We start from the raw sequence: 6,374 nt of genomic DNA on the forward strand, positions 1-6,374 counted from the left end.
ATTCGTCTATAGCACCACATCTTAAATGTTTCGATTCTCTTCTGTTCCAGTTTTCCCACAGTCCATGTTTCACTACCATACAATGCTGTACTCCAGATGTACATCCTCAGAAATTGCTTCCTCAAATTAAGGCCGGTATTTGATATTAGTAGACTTTTATTGTCCCTACTAAAACTAAAATACTCCACCCAGAAAGGCCTTGGAAGGCCCAGCAGTACCGACCGGCCGCCGTGTCATCCTCAGTTAACGGACGTTACTGGAAGCGGATATGGAGGTGCATGTGGTCAGCACGACACTCTCCCAGCTGTATGTCAGTTTACGAGACCGGAGCCGCTACTTCTCTATCAAGTAGCTCCTCAGTTTGCCTCACAACTGCTGAGTGCACCCCGCTTGCCAACTGCGTCCAGCAGACCAGGTGGTCAGCCATCCAAGTGCTGGCCCAGCCTGACAGCGCTTCACTTAGGGTATCTGACTGGAATCGGTGTTACCACTGCGGCAATGCCGTTGGTATTTTGCCTACTACATCCAACAAAATATTCTTAATCAGTGGCCCTTCCATAATCGTCTTCCCAATTCTTATTATACTAAAGCAACTTCATAACTAGCTGTGAGGGTCCTTTCACAACATCCTGCGATGGCAGCTAGTGGTTGCTAATGTGAGTAGTTCTGTTCCGAACAGTATCCCATAAGAGCAAACTCGTACTTTACGTATAGGGGCTATGCACGGCTATGTTTAGAAAGAATAGCTCGATGTAGTGAAAGGGCGAGCCGCAAACGTCTGCTTTTATGCCCCACCGCTAATTCGCTGTAAACAATAACCCATAACTGTTATCCTGCAGTCAAATAGTCTATACACAGGCCATAACTGTGAATTAATGAAATACACAGAAATATAAAATAAAAGGTAAATGAATAATTGTAAGAAAAAGGGTTCTGTTCTAATGCCTGTGGCTGATGTAGACGCCAGAGAACTAGGCTGAAGAATGTGTTTTCGAGAAAGGACACGTCAATTAAATGGGAAGTGGTCCTACGATATTCAGTTAAAATGCACAGATAAAATAGGTACCCTTATCAAATGCAGTAAAGCTGAGAGCCTAAAGAGAGCTGTACCAAAATCCTCAGACTAAACTTTCATCAAAGGTGCACGAAATCAGGGTTATTCTAAATGAGATACCCATTTTCGAAGCTTCATATTTATTCATGTACAAAATGAACAAGCTTTATACCAATGACAAGAAGTTTGAAAGGGTTTCTTTAATAATGTTTGACGTCAATTGAATAATTTGTAATTACGTGCCCGCATCTCGTGGTCGTGCGGTAGCGTTCTCGCTTCCCACGCCCGGGTTCCCGGGTTCGATTCCCGGCGGGGTCACGGATTTCCTCTGCCTCGTGATGGCTGGGTGTTGTGTGCTGTCCTTAGGTTAGTTAGGTTTAAGTAGTTCTAAGTTCTAGGGGACTGATGACCATAGCTGTTAAGTCCCATAGTGCTCAGAGCCATTTTTTTTTTGTAATTACGTCACGGTGCCAATGGGGTGGAGCTCCATCCTGTTGGAAAATGAAGTCCTGGGAATCTTCCATAAGTTGATGGAACAGCCATTCTTTCAACATGTCCAAGTACACGATTCCCATTACAGTTCTTTCCGCAAAGAAAAATGGTCCCTAAACCTTTGTTCGGGATACGGCACAGAACATGTTGATGTTCGGTGAGTCCCTTTCGTGTTGCAATAGTGAATGTGCATTTCGTAAGCCCCATAAGCGAACATTGTGTCTGTTGACTTTTCCACTATAGTGGCTAAAAATTACTCGATGTAGAAATGCATCATCCTCCATATTTGCTAGCACATAACCTCAAAATTCGAGACGCTTCTCTTGGTCATAAGGACTGACAGCCTGCACAAGTTACAATCGGTAGGGCTTGTACAGCAAACGCCGTCTCAGAACTTTCCATACGGTTGGTTGGGGTATTTCAAGTTCTCGACTGGCTCTGTTGCTAGACTTACTGGAACAGCACATCAAACGTTTTTGAATCCGTCGGACATCATCCTCTGACACACGCGGTCGGAATGTGTTTTTTCCTTTGCACACACTCCCAGTCTGTCTAAATTGCTTAAACCAAAGGCTAATGCTTTTGCGAGTTGGTGGTTGAATTCCGAATTTAGTACGAAATACCCGCTGCACTGCAATTTGCGACTCACTTTTCGCGAACACATGAAAGCAGAAAACCTTGTGCTCCACGGTCGCCATCTCACTCACAACAGACAGTAGGGGTGAACAAGAAATCGAGTATCTGTTATAAATCACAGTGATTGAGAAGTCACAGATATCACAATAACAACTTTATAAAATCTGGCTGCGATTTCAGCCACATCTTCCTGTGGACCTTTTGTCTAGCTAAGATTTCAGTGAAATGTCGCAAGTAGCAGCTAAAATGCGCAGTCAACATTCAGCGCCGTGTGCCGTATGTTGGCCGAATTCCGTACTTCTTCCTGTCATCCTCTGGTCTATCGGCGATTTCAGTGAAAAGTCGCAAGTAGCAACTAAAAAGCGCAGTTATCATTCAACGCCGTGTGCCATCCGCCGGCCTAAGTTCGTACTACTGTTTTCTTTGTGACACGCTATCGAACTGCTATTTCCGTGACAAGTCGCAACTAGAAGTCGCGAGTAGCAACTAAAAAGCGCAGTTAACATAAGATGCCGTATGCCATCTCTTGTCCTTCATCCGTACTTTGTTCTAAGAACGTTATGGAAATATTAGACGCTTATAGTCGAAGAAATGAACCAAGAAGCTAATTTGCTCTGAAAAAAAATTTTTACTCGCTTGAGAATTGGTGCATTCGAGAAATATGAAGACCGAATAATGGTTGTTTAATAGTTACTTGTGGATGTAACAATGTGGTTAGAAAACATATTTTAAACATGAACTTCTATGGTTTTGTGTGGTATTCATGTTATCCTCAGCATCACACTATGAATATTTTCACACTTGTTCCACGTATTGTTCTACAAGTATCCGAACCACATTGTCAGTCACTCGATATAGCAATAATTCAAAATATCAGGGACTGCAGAACTGGAGAAGTTGCCGAAAAGTCTTTATCAGAATTTGGGTTTGTTTCTGAGTTTGTGAATGAATGTTTATGCAAAGTGTGAAAGCCCCCCTACTCCCCCCTCAACTGCCATCATCCCCAGAAGTATTAGCATATGTATAATGTGAATTATATTAGTACCAGTATAAAAGTTATATAATCCTCGTGATTTTCCACACACAGTTCCCATTTCGATTACTGACTGCTTTATATACCCATCCACGTCCATAAATACAAAACTAAAGCCAAAGGAAGAACATACGTAAAACATACTTAATACTGACTGTTTTGTAAAGATGAAATTTGGTCTGTAGGGAACCGTTTCTTTCGTATAACATATAACAACTGAGGAATAATCGTTAGAAATATTAATTTCCGGTAACTTTTTGTCAGTTGGGTTACTGAAACGTTACATCATGCCCTCATAAATAATCACTTATACAGGCGAGAACGTATTTCTCGGTTGCATTGACACAGTTCACTTGTTACTTGCGCCTAATGACAATTTAAGATCTACGGTGATAAATCGCAGACGCCATAGAAACCGCGTAAGTCGCAGAAATCTCATAAATCTCAGGACTATCAGAAGTCACAGAAATGGCGGAGGAATACAAGTTGTGAATTCGTCAACTGCGACTCTTAACTGCGACATATCGCAGTTAAGAATCGCAGTTACCGAAAAGTAGCATTTACAGAAATCACTGATATAGAAACATCGCAGTTTAGTCCATCCCTAACTGAGAGTGAAGCGGAATGACGGCCCTACTGCCGCGCGAACTCTACAGGCCGCTTCTGAAACCATCACAGCCCGCCCTCCGCCGCCCGCCAAACACTTTGAAACTTCCTCTTTTCATTCGTATAAAGCTTGTTCAGTTTGGATTTTTGAAAAGGGGTCCATCATTTAGAATAAACCTGTATGTTACATTAATGTGTAGATAAAGAACTATGACAAACATCTGGTTACGCTCAGATAATTCACAATACTTGTAAAGCTTTGTTCATTAATAAATATCCCAACATGCTTTCACAAGTGCGCCCACACCTACAAATCCTTAATCCATCCCATCAAAAATGGCTCTGAGCACTATGGGACTTAACTTCTGTGGTCATCAGTCCCCTAGAACTTAGAACTACTTAAACCTAACTAACCTAAGGACATCACACACATCCATGCCCGAAGCAGGATTCGAAACTGCGACCGTAGCGGTCACACGGTTTCAGACTGAAGCGCCTTTAACCGCACGGCCACACCGGCCGGCAATCCGTCCCATCCTCTGTTATGCCAGTCCCGCCTGTATATCCGCCCCCCCCAAATATAAGTCCCACCAGATCCTCGGGTGCCATGCACTCCACCTCGCCTTCTGTATATGCCTCCTGTCCCCCACACAGATCCTCTACAACTCATTCCTTTCCCCCATCTGCTCCTATTTCTCGAACATATCCGCATACTCTACACCTCCCGCCGCTTTGATCCCTATCATCTCTTGGTAGCTCCTCCCCTCTCCAACCCCACCCTCAGCCACGCCTTCATTGTTGTGTCCCCCCTACCATCCATCCCTGCACCCTTCATCTGCTTTCCCAAGGTGGCTTCCGTCAACTCTCCCTCCTGGATGATGCCCCCTCTCCCTCCATTTATCCCTCCTATCAACTCTGATCCTCACTCCCCCTCCTTTCCTCTGTCCTTTCGCCGGGCTTCCCTCTTCCATCCTGTTTTCTCCCTGTCTAACCTCTCTCTGCCTGCCTTTCCCCCATTCCTTTTGTATACCCCTCCTCTGCCTTTCCCCACTCCCTGTCGTGTCTGCCCAGCCCCCCCCCCCCCCCCCCTCTTATGGGTCCTCATCCTCCATTAGCTCCTTTCCCCCCTCCTTCCACTTCGTTTTTCCTCTCCTGCTCCCCCCCCCCCTTTTCTTTCCCATCATCTGTCCAGTTTCCCCCCACCTGCCCTCGGCTGTGGTATGTCATATTTGTGCCAACTTTTCAGTGCAATGTTCAAGTGAATGTTCAGTATTGTTCGTCTTTCCAAACCGTTGCAAACAGAAATCTTGCTGTCGCTGGATGTTAATTTTATGTCTCTTGCGAACAGAAACCAGAATGTCGCCGAGTTTTTTAATTGTCTGTCTATTATTTTACCTGTCTGCTTCATGTGTATTTTATGAGCATCATCAACCCTTTGTTTTTTGTTTTAAGTTCCACGATTTTCCGCCATTTTACGATTTAAGTCACCGATTTTATCGCCTGCTTTTATTATTTATTATCTTCATCTTTTTAAAACAAGTTCTGTAGGCTGAAGAACGGAGTACAAAGATGCTGCCAGCCCGCCCCCTTCGGGGGAAATTGAAACTCAATAAAGAAAAAAAAAAAGGCGTCTTTTGGTTCTTTTCAATTGCGGTGTCCACCAACACATGTGACTGAACACCTGTAATGAAGCAGACTTTTTTAATATCACTTGCACTCAACATTTAAATAAAGTTAGTGGCAAAATAGTAAACTGCTTATTAAATAAAAACGTAACTACGGCAACGTGAGAGGTACAGATGCTGTGTTCATTTGCTGTGTGAATGTGGAGAACAGGATGTTCCATGAAACACTTGCGTAATGTAAAAGATATAAAGGGCGTCGTAAATCGATAAATGAAATAGATACAGATACGTCGCTTTCAGGGATGATAGCAATAGCACAGTGCTATCACCTGAGATACCGTCTGTTGAAGTTTCAAAGTTGTTGAAACTTCATAGCAGATTAAAACTGTGTGCCGGATCGAGACTCAAACTCGGGACCTTTGCATTTCGCGACCAAATGATCTGCCATTTGAGCTACCCAAGCACGACTCATTACCTGTCCTCACAGCTTCACTTCTACCAGTATCTCGTCTCCTACCTTCCAAACTTCACAGAAGCTCTTCTGCGAAAGGCAAAGGTCCCGAGTTCGAGTCTCGGTCCGGCACACAGGTTTCATCTGCTAGGAAGTTTCATACCAGCGCACACTCTGCTGCAGAGTGAAAATTTCATTCTTCAATGTTGTTAATTGAAAGGATTGTATATGTATTTATTCACTGTGAAATATTAACTTGCGTGGTTTTAAACAGATTGAAATGTTGTTGTTGTCACTGCATACGCCTCATTAATATTTCGTTGTAAATAGATATCGACTCTCAAAGGACTGTGAGAACCCATCATTCGGTTCGTCTCAAAGCAAGCCATTGCCGAGAGGATGGCGCTCAGCCGCACAAGAAACTCGGCTTACCTGTACCGATACTGCGACGCCTAAATACGCGTAGCGTTACAGCCC

This window comes from Schistocerca serialis, chromosome 11 (assembly GCF_023864345.2).
Source record: "Schistocerca serialis cubense isolate TAMUIC-IGC-003099 chromosome 11, iqSchSeri2.2, whole genome shotgun sequence".
NCBI lineage: Eukaryota > Metazoa > Arthropoda > Insecta > Orthoptera > Acrididae > Schistocerca > Schistocerca serialis.